This window comes from Sceloporus occidentalis, unplaced genomic scaffold, assembly GCF_023333645.1.
Source record: "Sceloporus occidentalis isolate IW3139 unplaced genomic scaffold, rSceOcc1.0.p SCAF_267, whole genome shotgun sequence".
Lineage (NCBI taxonomy): Eukaryota > Metazoa > Chordata > Lepidosauria > Squamata > Phrynosomatidae > Sceloporus > Sceloporus occidentalis.
In genome coordinates this window covers 937,208-955,575 of record NW_028317247.1, presented here as the reverse complement: position 1 = coordinate 955,575, position 18,368 = coordinate 937,208, and the positions used below count along the sequence as shown (strand labels likewise).

The following is an 18,368-nucleotide window of genomic DNA, read 5'->3' as shown; positions in this document are numbered from 1 at the left end:
CATTAGCATTACCCAGACCCGGGAGAAATCATTCAGACCTGCGAGAGAGTAGCGTCACTTTTTAATTTCATGTTGAAGCAAAAGCCCTGAGTAATTTTCTCCTTGTCTATTCCCATTGCATCCGCCACGATGATTTTCCAGGCTTCGGAGATCAGGATAAAAGGCTATTTTTATTGCGTTGCAAGATATCAAAGCAAACGGAGCAACAGTCAGCCATCATTTGCCATTTTTTTTTTTTTTTTTTTTTAAAACCCCCTTTCCTCCGAACCCCCCCCCCCATACAATTGTTGTGTGACGTTGTGACGAGAATCATTAACCCCTTCAGAACTGCATCCCATAAAGCTGTGCTTACCCCTGCAGGGCTAACACAAGGACATCAAAGGGATTAATTCATACCCGAGAGGTAGATCAGTCCTCTGTATGTACGAAAGGATGATCTGCGTCCATCTGTCCGTCCATCAGTGGATACGTTGTACCGGTTGCTATAGATTTCCATCGCGTTTTTGCATTTTCCTCCTGAATTTTCCCGGTTTGCCACCTGCTTAGGGAGTTTCAGAGTAAGATCAGCTATGGTGCAACTTGGTAAAAATGATGCAGTCGTTATAGCAGCCAACGGAAGTTCAGTTCCACCGGCAGCGCCTCAGTCTTTAAATATGCCGGTCGGTAAAGCCCAGTGGCAATCATCGTAGCGATAAGTAGAACAGGAAAATGAATTCCATGTAATTTAATTGGGTTTAATACATTTTTAAAAGGCCTTCCTTGGGTTTTTCCATTCGTGCGGTTTTATTCTGGAAGGAAATCCCATGCGGCGGCGGCGGTATCGGGGGGGGTGGGGGGGTCTACGCTACTCTGTCGCTTTAAGGCAAAGTTTACTGGTAATATTACGGAGCATGTTTCCAGTTATCCCGGAGCCGGCGTTACGGCGCGAGCGCTGTCCTCATGCTGAAATTAGTCTTAAGCTAGCTAATGTGGCGTTGCCAAAATTTCACGTTTGTATTTTATTTAGAATTCTTTTCGACCGCCAGCCGGAGAGGTCCTGGCACACACATACACAATATATGTGTGTGTATGTATGTATGTATATTTGTGTGTATATATATATATATATATATATTATATATGTGTGTCATTAATATTTTTCTTTAACAAAAAGCTACTTTTAACTAATAACAGATGTGGGATAAAGGCTTGCGCGCTTCTGTGTCCCGAGTTTTTAATTAAAAAATAATTACGGCTTAATGGGTTTGTTAGCGACGAATGCGGATGACATTATTTTAGAATTACTTCTTCTTTTAAATAAGTGTTTTTTTCCCTTGGCTGACTGATTAGATAAAATTAGGAGATGCCGCTCGAAAGAAAGAAAGAAACTTCACGTTTGTCAAAATCCCTCTTTTCGGCCTGTAAGTCCCTCTAAGCATTTGACTGCCGCTGCGTTACTGCATAGGTCACCGATATAGTTAACAGATCTGCTAATCGAACCGGCAGCGCTACTGTGCATGCACACAATTCAATTTCGGAGAATTAGATTGTGGTCCCTTATCCCAAAAGTGGCAAAATCAGGACTGTCCGGCGCAAAACGGGGCAGTTGGGAGCCATGGTACAGTGGCTTTGGCCTATTAACATGGCAAACCGGAGTGGGAGATTAACCGTAGCCTTGAAATGTAGTGGAGGAACGTATCAGCCTTTTAACTTTACTTAAAACTCAACACCTTGGAAAAAGTAGTATTTAAATCCCAACGTATTACTTAACATGTCATTTTCACATTATAAACCCGGAAAAAAAATATTTACAGAAACCGCAGGGAAAAAAAAGCTAAGATATTTAATTAGTCAAGGAAACATTTGGTATCTGAGGCTTTAGTTACACAGGGCAGTTTTTTCATGTCCAAAAAACTGCAGTATTTTTTTCGTAAGGGAACCCTGTTAAAAGTGGTCTTATCACCGTAGCAACCCAGTGTAATGACAAGATCACATATCTCGAAATACTCGTCATTGTGTATTTGCAATATAATATAATATATATATATATATATATATATATATATATATATATATATATATAGTATATATGTGTGTGTGTATATATATAGTCAGCCCTAGGCCAGCGCCGCCATATTGAAATTTCTAAGCTTACTAGACTAAGATCCGGAACGAGGCACGAAAAATGTTTGGCTTTGCCTGTATGCGACTTTGGCAGCGGTGTCGGCCTCGCTCCGGGTCGGAATGCTTTGATAACGGCGTATTATATAGTAGATTTATTCGACAGATTGAGAATTATCGAGGGTGAGCGCTGGTGGACTGCGTTGCCGTGTGTTTCGCTGCCAGGGATAAAGTACAAAGCGGGATTTTGCTTTTGTGAGCAGAACCCAAAAAAAAAAAGGTTTCCTAGCCACGCGTATCTAGCCTACGGCCGCACACTGCATGCCTTCCAACTGTCCCTCTTTGCGCGGGACAGTCCCGATTTCGCCACTCTGTCGGAGCTCTACCTCTGCCCAGCTTTTTCGGGGAGTGAGGTAGAGCTCAGCGGGATTTGGGACCATAATCTCACGTCCCTGATTTCATTGTACAGCGTCTGGGACGCCGGAGAATGCCTATGCAGAATTGTGCGCATGCGCGGTAACGCTGCCGGTTTGAGTGACGCTCTACCTCCGGGAGTCCCCATTTTTGGATGATTTCAAAAGCTTGGTTTTAAATTGAGCATAACGAGATTTGGCTTCGAGAGACTTATAGATTTGTTTGACTTTAGCGTCGGATAACGTTGCTAACCGCCACCTTGGTGAATAGGCATTGCGTGAACAATTGAAGTGCTGTTTGCCCCGAGAGCGGGGGGCTCCACTGTCTAATTGCCCAATTTTTTTTTTTCTTCTTCCAGCTCAGTGCATTTTTTATTTTTTTTTGCCTTTGGTATAATTTGATTTGTTCTTATACGTCTCAAGTATCTAATTGCCGCTGTTGAGAATGATTAATGTCCAGCTGAAAGGAGTCCACATCTATGAATGGGAATTGCAAACAGATGCTTGTTAAATCCATGTGCGCTCCATTCCAAAATACTGAGGCTACCAGCCCACATGCACAGACGTACAGACACACACGCACAGACAAACAGACACACACAAGCACCGACACGCACAGACCCACACGCCAATGTATACCCACAGGAAAAGCCTGTCCACACACATGCCTGTTGTTAAAATAAATGTTAACCTTTTCAGCGCTGCAGTGCTGCTTTTATTGTCGTATCTATTTACGGATGGGTAAAAGGCTGCTAATGAATGGCCAATCGGTTAATGGAGAAGGAAAAGGCAGTATATTGCCAGTATATAAAGTTGAATTTTTTTTTAATGTGGATTTGCAATATGTTACATTGGAAATTCCTACAGCTGGAATCGTGCAGGCAGCCAGATATCAAAAGGCTCTGTGTATTTCCTTGTTGTATCTGCCAAAAGCGATAGCAGTTACTGTGTATCTGTTGCCGATATTTGATGTATCAAATCATCTCTCCACTTGGATCCGCTCTCTCTCTCTCACACTCTCCCTCTCTCTCTCCCCCTCTCCCTCTCTCTCTTGCACTGGTCGTCCCATTCTCTCCTTGTTGTCCCCACAGTCCTGAGCATCGTCTTAACCAAGTCCTTCTTTTTATTCCTACTTCTTTCTGCCCTCCCCCAGGAGACATGGGGTCTGGGGCAAAATTAAAATTTACAGGGCCACTTTGCTCACTATGCGAGGCCTCACGAAACTGCTAGAAAAGCATAAAAAATAGAAAATGTTATGCTTATCCTCTTATTTTCTATTTTTTTTATTTTTTTTGTAAACATATTGTTTCATGGAAAAAATATTTTAAAAAGTAATTAAAAATTCATTTTTTTTCCATAAAAGGTGCTATACCTCGGGAATCTTTGGGAATTTTTTTTAAAGATATTATCCTATGTATCTAATCTGTTTCTGCTTCCCTTACTCTGATTGGCTTCTTAATTACACAGCAGCCAATAGGAGCACTTGAGGACATGAGGCAGTCCAAAGAACACAGCCCAACATAAAATGATCTGATATATGATTATATTATATGAGTTATGGTGTGTAGGTTTTATAATTATCCCGAAAAGGCATTTTCTACTTATTATACAAAATATAATTACTAGACATCAACAATCAAATCATTCATTGGTTTAGGAAACAGTGCCGGTAGCCCGAGGGTAGCCACCAGGCAGTTTAGGTTATTGCCCCGGCGTGTATACCCTCTGTCAGTGCTACTGGGCATTAAGGGACTTTAAGGTCCTGCAGAACCTCTGGCATTTAAGAGGTAAACATCTTTAAGTGAACTATCAAGACTCGGTAAATGAAGTTGGATCTGTCAGTATTCAGTAAGTGTACAATTAGCTGCCGACAAATCTTCCAAATATTCATCTTCTCGTCCTCCCAAAATGTCAAGAAGGAACTTCTCAGAATTTTTTTTTTACGAGAGCCGCTTGTAATAATGTAACACGTGACGCCTGTGGCAGACAAAAGCCAGCATAAAATGTCATTATTCTCTTAAATGGATTTTACCTATATCCAGTTAAACACCCATTCATTAAATTACCTCCCCAGTCCCCCCTCCGTTTATTAGTCTTCAGACACTGTGTGACATCAATTACTACAATTCGGTTATTTCATGCCATCGAGTAATGGTAAATGTCTAATTTTTCTTGTTTCTTCAAGTCATAAAAAAATATCTCAACACAGCTAAATTTTAAGAGTTATTCAGCTTAATAAATAACCGTGGATAATGGAAAACCGGTTTTGGAATGTCTAAGGCAAGTTTGAGCAAATTTGGGTGTAATTGGGCAATATTTGAACATTTTAGGCAGGGGAACCTGTCCGTGATCTACTCAGAAGATGTCTGTCTCCTACTTTGCTCATGTGCAGTATTCTGTCGCTAACTGTCACATCCTGGCCAGCTGGCAGCTTATATTGGCTCAAAACTCCAGTAACCCCTACCTTCTTCTGCCCAACTCCAGTTGACACCCAAAGCTTGCCTAAGAATCCAGTCTGCAGCGTCTGCCAATGGAAGACTGGTCTAGATGATGTAAGATGCATCTGAATGATTCTGTCAAACTCATGTATTGTACTGAACACATTTACAAAACTATTTTGTACTTATAATAGCTTGTTTGAACAACATGCAGTGGACAAACAAGTCTTCACTTAAATGCTGCAACATACTTTATCTCAAATTGTATTCCTCCAAGTCCAGTAGACCCTTCACCAGGAAATTATGACTTCTTACTTCTGGTTACGTCTTGATTTGCCAGTTTTCAGGTCACACAATTCGGTAAAGGTCCTTACCCCACTTCCATCACCTTTACTCTATCCTCCTTGGTTGTGTTGGTGTCTAATAGTTTCTGGCCGACATTATCTACCCATAGAACTTGTAGAAACAATGTCTTTAGGAGTTCCACTCTTGAGAGGTTCAATACCTCTTTGTCTGTGTAGATGGGTTTCATTCTAGAATTTGGTGGATGCCCGTGTTCTGCAAGTCCCTCACAATCTTCATCTAACGTTCTCCAGGCCAATCTTGTGTGCCACTTTGGGATTCAAAATGTTAATAGACAGTGTTATTCAGACTCAAAGCATTAATAGAAGGCGTGCTGCATCAGCTTGAGTTCTTCAACGATACAGAAGGGTTTCTGTATGCATCCAGTTATTGCGTTTCTCAACAATGAGTGGCTCTCAAAGAGTTAAGACAACTCAAGATGTGATTTAAGGACCCATCATGCTCCTGTAATAAAATGGACAGGTAAAGGTAGAATTATGTTTAGAATGACAGGTCCGACCTTACGTGATTTGCCCCTTTACGTAGATGTAAGCAGATAGTCCAGATTTCACACACTCGGTAAAGTGATTCATTCTATTGACAGCAATCAAGAATCCAGAGGCTGTTGAAACTTCCCCTCTAATTGAACTGGGAAAGGTAAACCAGTTTCAGGGCTCTGCACACTGTAATTGCAATAATTTAATTTAGCTATTTAACCTGTAATTCAGTAGTATTTATTAAAGAGCATGGGAGAAAATGAGGCCATTAGGAGCCAGAGATGAATACATTGAAATGAAAATGAACACTTCTAACTGCCAGTTGACCTTCGTTTTGTCGCAGTTTTTATGAGGCTGGTCATGGTAATTACTGGGACGTGAATCATAGGGAAAAGTGAATAATTCGGCAATGAGTGATTTTTTTTTTTTTTTCTTCATTCTTTAGCGTTCGTTTCCCAATGAGTCTTATGAGGATACAGGGAAGACTTGTGTTTATTTTTGAGACTCAAATAAAGTGGTTGTAGGTATACTGTACACAATGCTGAGAGCTATTGTGTGGCCAGCATTCTGGTTCGGCTTAGGAAGTGTGCTGGAATGCCACGCGGGTCACGGCTCCGATTGTGAAATAACTCCTGAAGTAAAGCTGGGGGTATTAAAAGGGGAACAATTTCATTAATAAAAAAAAAAAAAAGATGAGTTCTTGATGCCAAGTGTCTTACGATGAAGCATCTTCTGGCCACGGAAAGCGAGTCAGATACAGCCTACATGACTGATACTTACACAATATTCTTTTGTTTGGGGGGTCCTGTGATCAGGCAGTGGATCGTCGATAATTTAATTGACATATCAAACAAAAAAAAAATGTTTTCAGCTTGATGGTCAAGTAGTGGAAAGACTGAAGTGTTCCACCAGTCTGTCAATCTGCCTGTGTGTCTGATCTTAAAATTAAGAAAAAAACAGAATTCAGTGAGTTTGGTTATTGTAACATTTAATCAGCATCCCAAACCCCTTATATTCTAAAACATATATATTAATCTTATTTGCTGAGCAACCTCCTGCTATGGTTCTATTCTAGCTGAGGGTGTCAAGAGTCCTACTCCTCCACTTGCCGAAGGCACATAAACTTATGCTAGTTGGGCTTAAGTATACGAACATATATGTGACATTGTAATGTGGCGTCCTTCTAGGGGCTGAAAGGTTTATTAAATAAAGACCCTTTTCGTTTTATTAATGAACACAACTCAGAACACGGGGTTTAGAGCTGTTTTACAATCCGACTCCCAAAACAACCCGAAAGTTCTCTCTGTCGTGTGCTTTAACTTTAAAAAATTCCTTCATCTGCTCTGTTGCTTAGAAACGGGATCATTTGTCATGTTTTTTAAAAAGGGTGGTTGGGGGGGGGGCTGAAAATTGGATGTAGTGTTGAGAATGCGGTGAGAAAATTCGATCATATCTAATTCCCATTTCTATTGCTGCGGACATCCTTACTGCCCAGCTGCCCTCTGAAAGTCTCCGAGCTGTGGGATTTTGTGATACATGAATGAACACTGGGAAACGAGCCAGGATGCTGCTTCTTCATCATTTATTACCTTCCAATTTTAATTGTTTTCTTGATTTTTTATTTATTTTCCTAGCGAAAAATAAGCACCCCACATACACACATATAAAATACAACAGATTAGTAAAAGCACATTAGATAAACATTTCAGACAGTTTGACCCAAGCCTTCTTTTTTGTCAATCCATTTGACTTAAAGGGCAGTATTTGAGTTTAACAAGCTGACATGAAAGGTGCAATAAACAGCTGATTTATTCCTTACGCTTGGTTGTTTTTTTTTTAAGAATTAAAAAAAAAAAAACTGCAGTTACCCAAGAGAACTGCAGCAAAAGTTATAGTAAATATCAGCTTTATGGCGTTGACCTTCTCTACTCGAGATATAAAACATTGTGTAAAAATGTCTTGCAATCAACGCCAAGCTAGGAGGAACATCAAAGCAGGTAGAGGGCTTCAAATACTTAGATAATCATCTTTTACATTTTTTTTCTGTAAGAAAGGGGAAGAAAGGAAGATGGATGGAGATGTCAGGATCATGAAGGTCCCTTGTTTAATCTCTGATCCTTCAAAGACTACTCTTTTATGCCAACTTTGTAGCATAGTTTATTAAACACGGCAACGGTAGAGTTAAAAATGACAAAAAACATGCTTGGTGTGTATACGTGTATGTGTGTGTATATGTATGTATAATAGAACAGTAAGTATAGAAACAACACTAAAACATTATGATCACAGAAGAAACATAGAACATCAGAATATGTGAATTAAAAGACCAGGAATTACCAATTTATGTAATATAGAGTTCAGCATTTAACCTGGATGTAGGATTTTAATTCCCTTTATGCCAGAGAGCCAAAAATCATTTTTTTCTCCTTTAATTGGAAATGACTTGTAACAAAGACATGAGATCTTGACATATGCAGCCAGGGAAAGTGTTTACCCTGGTAGCTAAAGGCTAAAAAGGTAGTTTTTGGGCTGTACGTTTTTTGATACAAAGAATCCGATACGGTGATTTAAGATAATTTTTCTCCTTTGCACCCTAATAACGCATTTGGGAAATAGGACAGGTTTTTAAAGTAGACGGTTTTGGAAGTCTTCTTTAATATCCAACAGCTAAAAATCAAAATGAATATTACATAGCGCAGATTGCAGAGACAAGCAGCTGTGATCTTGTAGCGTTACAGACCTCCAAAGATTCACAGGGTTGTCAGAATATTATATGTTTTGGCCAGAAGGCACACGATTTGCTTCATAACTGCAGAGTTTCACGGAAAACCCCAGCAGATAAAAAAAAAAACAAGTGTTTTTGGCAAGGGAAAAAGGGGCTATCTTTCATTAGAACCTGATTTTATGTCGACATTCTGGTCGCCCGGTAGAATGCTTGTTCCGCTCAGACACGTACAAGTTTCGGTCCCAGCTGGACGAGTCTTCTAGTTTTCAAGGAGAAAAAAAAAAACGCTGCTAGGATTCCTGGTTTCCCCAAACGGGGAATTTGTTTCTCAGGCTCGTTTCGTGTTATTGGAAAACGCGTGGCTAGGACGTTTATACTGAGTGTGCTACTGTATGCAAGAGAGAGATTCACTGTGTGCTCTCCAAGCTGCGCCTGCCAAGGCAGCGTATGAACAACAGCCAAAGAAAACACAGGCTGCTTTCCAGCGAGAACCGGCGCACTTCTGCAAATAGAGGAAAAATTGACTCTCGTTCTCGTGTTTCTATTGCAGCGCTGATTGTTTTAAAAATAGCTTTTAGGCAGCGGTCTCTCGTAGGATTTTAGATTCTTCACATTTTTTAATTCCGTCTCTTATGTAATGAATACTGATCCAAAGAAGGAAGGCATTTTGTTTTGCCTTGACGCTTTTTCCACAGTATTTTGCCAGCGCTAAAAAAAAAAAAAAAAAAAAAGAAAAAGAAAAAAAAAGAAAGAGAGGGAAAAAAAAAGAAAGAGACCGAACTTAGCACCCAAGTTGCTCAGCGTGCTGTGACGTAACATTAAATCAGATCCATTCGTTGCGTGTATACTGGGTTTTTTTTGCTTGGTAAATACTGAGAGTTTTTCATTTTGGGTATTTTAAGGTCTTTTTAGTTTTTTTGCAGATTTATTACTATGTTAATTTACAAAATATTTTGGAGTCTCCTTTGTCTTTTCCTATCACTGGTACGTTGCTAGCCTCCCTTTGTCAGGAGAGGATAACATATAAAGCAGATCTGTCATTTCCCCCAAACCCTACATTTTACAACTCAATAAACGGGGAAAAAAACCCATGTATATTTAATAAACACCCATCTGTATCGGTATAGCATTCCTCTTCCTATTTTCATGATCTATGGGAGTATTCCTACCTGTTAAATTATCTTTCCCCCCTCTTGCTTATTGTTGTTGTTGTTCTGGTTTCCTCGATCGGTTGGCTCATAGCTGGATCAAGGCCAGCTTCAAGCTGACAGGTAGAAGAACAACAACAGAATGTCTCCCGATTATGGATCGGGCCATAACAAGATCCATTTTTTTCCTATATCTAGGGCAGATATATCGATGGAGAACTTAAAGCCAGACTGGAAATAGTTTGACCCAGTTTGAGGTTTTCTTTCGCAGCCAGGAGAAGACACTTCTCTAAAGATCGATACGGGGGACCAAAAGGCTAGGATCCAGCAGAAATATTTTAGGTGCCATGGCAATTGTCCAGCATTGGATCCATCCTTATTAGTTCTTAGTATAAAAGTATAAACCTGCAACATACACAATTTAATTATATATATATATATATATATATATATATATAGTATGGTATATGTACAGTATGGGACCAAAATATTAGGTCACCGTATCTGGTCATCAAGCCCCATGAACTCTCCAGTGTTTAGGTTTTGTCCTGTTTAGGTTATATTATTTTAGTTTTTTAATTACTAATTACTATGTTTTTGGATTGTTGAGGGCATCTTTTTGGACATGTATGTGTGCTAGGGGGTTAAATAGACTTCTGTATGTTGTATCGATGGCGGTTTGCACTGGAGGTCCAAAAACATTACAAGAACCGTATTGAGGATGTTGATGGAATTCTTTTCCGAGGTTCCAGAACTTTGCTCGCGATTGGCCCGTGTCTTGAGTAATCCTTCACTTTACTTGTTGGAACGCTGTATGTTGGCATGCAACTAGGATCCTTACTGATTCCATCAGCCTACAAAGGGTGAAAACGGTAAACGCATTCAGCCCCGGCAAGATTGACCGGCGTTCCTTTCTATTTCTCAGTGAGGTAGATGAAGGGAGTTGGCATTGTCAGGCTACTGAAAGCTCTGCAGAAGTGCCGCAGGTTTTTCATATGGAAATGTGAAATAATGGGGTGATTAAATAGAGCTGTATATTAAAGTACATCTGACATTAGAATTAGCATAATGTGCTCTAGCCCTAGGCAGAATACTTTATTTGCCATCTGCGTTGGACCAAAATCCCCCAGGGAAGCGCTAAAATATTCTGAATAAACGGAGCCCGAGTTCTTATTGAGAATAAAATACCATTTGTGGCACGTCGTATTGATTCGTCTTAATTGCGGTGCAGGAAAGAACATTCAGTCGTTGATGACTTTTGTGCTTGGTGACAAGTCGGCAGGAGCTATTCTTACACTGCAGTTGGTTAACCTGAACAGACTGTCGTATTTAGACGAGGTGAAAACCTTTTCCTCCAACAGAACGTGCCGCTGCTCTAGAAAAAGGAGATTAGCTCATTTCAATATTGACTCCCTACCTTGATTTTTGTTTGGTAGCCACGGGACCCGAGAGTTCCTTTTTTTTAATGCGTGTAACCTTTTCAAGCTGTGGGTTAAACAAAAAGATGATGTCATAGGCGTGCGACTTCCTTCGGTTAATTAATTTGTTACCTACATGCGAGAAGGGTCAAGATGATGACGGCGAACGACGTCGGGGGGGAATGCATTTTGTTTTCCACGTTTTATACTCCACCCTCCTCTTCACCGTGAATGAATTTAACCAAAAAAAGGATTGAAACAACTCAATCTGGAAATAAATAGAATTATACTTTTCTTTGTCATTGTGCAAATGAGGACTTTAAGAAAAAGAGAAAACAAGCAGAACGCTCGTTGTCTTGAGAAGATGATGCTAAATTAGAATATTCCACCTCTGGGGAGCCAGAAAAAAAAAATCTGCACATACCCTACTTGTCATCAACAATTACAAGGCCCGGTTCCTACCCTATAATTTTCCCTTATTATACGTAATTTAAATATTCAAACTTTCTCAACGACCTCCGTCTATTATGTTTTATTACTTATTCAGATCAAGAGAGTAACCTTTAACTTCCGAGACAATTGAAGGAAATTTACAAGTTCGTGTCTGCTGTTTTCTTGTGTTCTATAAATCCCAGCGGATATGATCGCTTTTTCTATAATGTCGCTCAGAACAATATACATATATTACTCCTTGTTTGCACTGCTCAGATAATGAGTCCCCTTTGTATTAGATAACCTATATAATACAGCATTCAGGCTCTCTATAATGTCAATTATCTCCACGCAGTTAAATGTACAGTACATTAAAATAAAATTTACATCGTTTGGCATGCATCCTAGTATTTTGGAGCAGAGAGAGAAAAAGAAATCACGCTCTGGTATTGGTTTTTATTTTTCACCGTTTAATAAATCACTGTTCACATTTAGACTGTAACACGAAACAAAGGGTTTAATTAGAAGTAAAATAGGTCATTTATACCCAAAAATAAAATAGGGGTTGATTTGTATTAGGAAATATATGCGTGACACCTATTGTTTTATTTTTTTATGAAGACAGGTATGATCTAATAGTTAAACCAATTAATGTTATTAAATACGGGCTACATGGAGTAGTCTCGATGTTTTTATAGAATGACCCAGCGTGTATAATGGTGCGGTAACTGGGAGACTGGGGGAAAAAATCACTTATGTCTCTGTTTATGTAACACTTTGAAAGAAGTGGTCTCGCCATGGTCTAGCGATATTATTTTTGTTTTGTAACAATTGCTATCGCTTCTTAATTTGTGACATAGGCGATGTGGCTATGCTCTCTCTCTCTCTCTCTCTCTCTCTCTCTCTCTTTCTCTCTCTCTCTCTGTATATATAGATTGTAAGCTCCTTTGAGCAGGGCCCTCCTCACCAGCTTGTTTCTCTAATTGTTATGTTATATACTACTTGTTATATCCTGTCTACCCATTGTACAGCGCTACAGAATTTGATGGCGCTATATAAAACAATAAATAATAATAATATATATATATATATATAATATATCCTATGATAAATAATAATTTCCCTTAAAATGCTGTCCTACATCTTTACTTTTGAAATCCTTTCACCTGTTACACATATTGGGCCTGTTCTTGGAATTCTTTGAGATTTGATGGCTGCTGTTGACCCATATTAGACTTCTTAAGAAAAATAACAAATCTTTAGCAGAATTACATTAAGCATGCAATAGGCTGAAAAGGAGAATTAAGAAACCATACGACTTTCCTTGAGAAAGGTTAACTGACAGAAATGTCTTCAGTAAATAAGAATTATTGGTTACCTGAACCAGAGTTCTGTTTCAGAGTTCTAATAGAAGAACAAGAAATTAAAATAGAATTGGAACGTTCAATGTCAATTATTTTAGCTTTCTTTGTCACCCCAGGGCTTCATTTTCTATCCATCCCACACTGTATATTTATAGTCACGTACCTCCAGGTACTAGCTACTACAATCCACTAAACATAAACATAGGACGACTACGCATAGAAGGGTATAGAAGCCCCACTGCCTGTGTATGGCTGGAGTGACTTTGGCTACCAACAAGACTCTTAGATGTTTGGTTGACCACAAACATCATCATCATAGTTTAGATCCTATTATATTCTCTTATCTGTTTATGTTTCAACATATTTCATAAAGTTTTATGGTGCTAGAGTCATCATTCCCACAATAACTATCATCTTTCGAATCCTTGATATACACATTTCACTTTCTAAGTCTTAAGCAAGCACGTTCCTTGATTTCAATGACTTCATTCCGGTCACATGTCTATGTTATCTCTAAATACCTACGTTTACTTTAAGAAGAGACCTGCAGCTTAGCAAATGGTGCCATGTGTATCGCTACAAACTTCCTTTTTGTTTAAAGGGAAGCCGTGACCACCAGTGAAAAAAATAATAAAATAAAATACTCGTATACACGTGTGAACTCTTCAGCACATTGACGGCAGGAAATGTATCCGAAACAGGAAGTAATGAGTCCAGGACAAAAATGCTTCCCCCTGGCACCTTTACAAAAAAAATTATTTTGTAGTTTTTTATGTAATTCCTCATCATAAATCAGAAGAGACATTATGGCCCCCTCCTACACTATAGATGTATAACTATATATAACTATATCCTATATATAGAAATTTCTTGCAGCTCATAGAAACTGTGCACACTTGCCGATATTTCGATGCCCTTGGTAATTATGCAGCCATTTTTTTTGTTCTTTCTTTTGCTATCCCACACACAGATTTAGGTTACTAATACAACTGTTTAGTGAATTACAACAGGCCGGCCAAATAAATTATTCCAGATCGCCTAACCCAGATTGTATCGGCAGAAAAAAAAAAACTTGCGAAATTTTACGCGTTTTCTTTTCTTGCAAAATCCGTTTGTTCTCCTGGTTCCTCCTGAGACTTCTTGACTTTCTGCTCCTGTGAAGAAAGAACATATACATTGCTTTAGGCAGGATATATAACCCTTAAGACAAAAATATGGAAATGCCCGTTCTAATGAAAAAATTAATTAAAAAAATGTAGTGTTTATTTTAGAAGAACTACAGAATGTAGCGGGTTTTTGTAGTCCTCCAAAACTGTGTCGTAATTTGGATAAAACATTTCTATTATTAATTTTTGACGGTTTCCACTAGAGCAATTATTCACGATTACATAGTCGGCTCAAAGAAATAATTAATGTAGCGTGACTAGGTTGTCTTTCTTTCTTACTTTTTTTTTTTTTTTTTTTTTTTTAAAAACAAGATTTACTGACATCAGGCTAAAGAAAAAAGAATCAGAATTCCTGCTACATGCCCTAGCAAGTTTGCTATGAATAGGCTGGCGTTTTAAAGAAATACGTCCTTTTATGTTATTCGATTGAATTAAGTAAGTTTTGTAACGCGGGTTTACCTGAATGGAACTTGTTAAGTCCTTACAAGTTTGTGCAGACTGTGGCTGCTGCGTTGAGCATATGCCTCATAAAAAAAAAAATGTTTAAAACAACAATTTTTAAAGAAATATTTTAACCCCCCCAACACATTTGTTTGGGCCCAAGAAATGATCAGGGTGGAGTTGAGGATAGATCTGTGAATAGTCACCTACTGCTTTGATACATTGTGCGTGATCAACTCCATGGATCTTCAAGGATAAGACATCGATGACAAGGCAGTATCATTTGTAACGATTAATACTAATAAAGATATACTTTATTTGGTTAATGCAGTAATTTTATTTCTGCAGTTGTTCCGTTAGTGTCTTGCAATTTGGGAATAATGGCCAACTATCTAGTCCCTACACCTCATTGACTGATCCTTTCGATGGCTTGGTATTTTGATGGCGGCTGGTTCTCCCTTTGGCTGAAGTTGGCCCCCATTTAAATATTGGATTGTAGGGGAAGGCTAAGATCTAAAAGGTATATTTTTGTAGAATGAGTTCATAGAGGTCCATGGAGTTTCTGAAAGAGGCTATTGTGGAATTATCTTGTCTGTACCTGTCTTTCTTGTGAAGCTTCTGAGGGATTAGGGATCTAATTTCTGCGCTTGCTATGGGAATGCTGTAAAAATATAAAAAAATGCAGGTAAAAATTCTCGTTCTCTCTCTGTATATGTATAAATATATAAATATGAATATATATATATATATATATATATATAGATATCTAGGTTGGAAAGGCTATTTAAACTATAGCTTAATTAATAAAAATAAATATATAATATAATAAAAAATAGACTTTAAACCTTGACAGGTGGGCCATGCAGTGTATAGTAAACGCAGAAGAAGACGTATTCTGCTCATGTGTCTCTCTGTAGCTTCGCCCATTGTCCTTTTATTAACATTGTAATATTTTTTTAAAATTTTAATTTTAATGTAAAAAGTACCCTTAAAGTTAACTCAAGTTTTGAATCGTTAATATCTGCTGAAATAAATTCTATTTATTTTTCTTTTTTGCTTGGAGGAAGTCCTGCAACTGTAACCACATTTGTATAAACAAGGGATATTTGCAAACATCCGCACTAAATAACTTGCAGCAAAAATAAGCAATATATGTGAGTTAAAATGCCACCGTGGGAGCAGTCATCTTAACGTCTGGTCCTCGTGAACAGGTCATTCCCTGTTTAAAAAAAAAATTAAAAAGTCACTGTTGATCATTCTACTAAATTAATTATTCATACAAAAAAAAATGTTTAGGTGAAAGTTCCTTTTTTGGTTAATCTCTTAAACCCCTGGAATAGCCGCCAGCGCGTAATTCTCCGTGCCGGAGTTATCTGTGCCGGGGGTTTTATAGCTGTGCAGTTGTAGTATATAAAAAAATCAATGAAAGTGTGTTAAGATGATGATTATTGAAGCACCTATTGATCTGCTATTGTTTTACTATGCCAACAGTCTTTTAAATATTTACCTGATATAAGGCTCATATGGAATGGTAGCAAATAACGTATTCTAGAATGTTTCTGAAAGGTAGCAAAAAAACCCCTAAAATGACCAAAATTATGTAGCAGTTGCTAAACCATTTACTATATATTAATGTTTATTTGTTGTTAGATTATATTTCGTGGCACCCCCAGTTAGCGAGTCTGGGATATGGCCCCCGCTATTATCGTACCACCCGCTGATACTTCGTTCCTTATTATCCACACCTAGCCCCAAAATCAGTGTCATCCTACTGCCTTTATATGTTTGATGTTATATTTCTGCAGTCTTAGTAATATATGTTCTGTTTTCTTTTCCTTTTTTTTTTGTCTGCTTTAGGTAAAGATGAGCCTTCAAGCTATATTTGCACAACATGCAAGCAGCCTTTTAACAACGCGTGGTTCCTGCTTCAGCATGCTCAAAATACGCACGGATTTAGAATCTATCTGGAAACAAGCCCAGCAAACAGCTCGCTTACGCCACGCATTACTATCCCGCCACCTCTGGGACCGGAGACTGTTGCACCATCCCCCCTGATGAACTTCCTCGGAGACAGCAACCCGTTTAATCTTTTACGTATGACAGGACCCATTCTCCGTGATCATCCAGGCTTCGGTGAGGCTCGGCTTCCTAATACGCCGCCACTCTTCAGCCCGCCCCCTCGCCATCATTTGGACCCGCATCGCCTTAGTGCCGAAGAAATGGGGTTAGTTGCCCAGCATCCCAGTGCCTTTGACAGAGTTATGCGCTTAAACCCTCTGGCAATTGAGTCTCCAGCAATGGATTTTTCTCGAAGGCTACGAGAACTGGCAGGGAACAACTCCACTCCTCCTCCAGTCTCTCCGAACCGCGGCAATGCTATGCATCGCCTGTTAAATCCCTTCCAGCCAAGTCCGAAATCACCTTTTATGAGTACGCCACCATTGCCCCCCATGCCACCAAGTAGTACTACTCCGCCACAAACGCAGGCAAAGAGTAAGTCCTGTGAGTTCTGCGGCAAAACATTTAAGTTTCAGAGCAACCTTATAGTGCACCGTCGCAGTCACACGGGAGAAAAACCGTATAAATGTCAACTGTGTGATCACGCGTGCTCCCAAGCAAGCAAGTTAAAACGCCACATGAAAACACATATGCACAAAGCCGGTTCCATGACTGGCAGGTCTGACGATGGACTATCAGCTACAAGCTCACCAGAGCCAGGCACAAGCGAGCTAACAGGAGAAGGAGGGAAATCAAATGATAATGACTTTAGAAATGAAAGTGACCGTTCTTTGGGTCATGAAAATGAAGAAGAGGAGGAGGAAGAAGAAGAGGAGGAAGAGGAGCTGGAGAACGAAAGTAGACCGGAGTCAAGCTTCAGTATGGATTCAGAAATGAGTCGCAATCGTGAAAACGGTGCAAAGGCGCTCCACGAGGAGAAGTCCCTCGTTCTCGGAAAAGTCATGGAGAATGTAAACCTAGCTGGCATGCAGCAATACAATGACATGCTTAATGAGAAGCAGAAAAGAAGTCATTTCATAAAACGGTCCTCTGATCCAAGAGACTTATGCAGGAGAATTCCAGGTGACGAAGATGGAGTAGAGAGAGAAATTATCCGCAACGATGAAGGGGCTGTCAACGGAAGAAGTTTTGGCTCGGGTGAATCCTTTCCAGGCTTGCTCCCACGTAAACCAATGCCCATTTCCGGTTCTGGTCTAAACAACTCTTCGAAAAGGATAAAGATCGAAAAAGATTTGGACTTACCGCCAGCAACGATAATCCCTTCTGAAAACGTTTACTCTCAGTGGCTGGTAGGATATGCAGCATCGAGGCACTTCATGAAGGATCCCTTCCTAGGATTCACAGACTCACGACAATCCCCTTTTGCAACGTCTTCTGAGCACTCATCAGAAAACGGAAGCCTACGGTTCTCCACTCCACCGGGTGACATGCTGGACGGGGGTCTCTCAGGGCGGAGTGGGACAGCGAGTGGAGGTAGCACGCCTCACATCAGCGGACCAGGTCCTGGCCGACCTAGCTCAAAGGAAGGGAGGCGAAGCGATACATGCGAGTTCTGTGGCAAAGTATTTAAGAACTGCAGTAATCTCACTGTCCACCGCCGGAGCCACACTGGAGAGCGGCCTTATAAATGTGAGCTCTGCAACTATGCATGTGCCCAGAGCAGCAAGCTGACGCGCCACATGAAAACACATGGCCAGATAGGTAAGGAGGTCTACCGCTGTGACATTTGCCAGATGCCCTTCAGTGTTTACAGCACCCTGGAGAAACACATGAAAAAGTGGCATGGAGAACATTTGCTGACGAATGACGTCAAAATTGAGCAGGCAGAAAGAAGCTAAGGCCCCCTATCTGGGTTTAATCAGGGG

The 18,368-nt window shown here is 39.6% G+C and overlaps 1 pseudogene; it reads left to right on the top strand.

Annotated features, from left to right (window-relative positions):
* Positions 1-1,342: 1,342 nt before the first annotated feature.
* Positions 1,343-18,341, top strand: LOC149275770 (B-cell lymphoma/leukemia 11B pseudogene; annotated as a pseudogene).
* Positions 18,342-18,368: the final 27 nt, after the last annotated feature.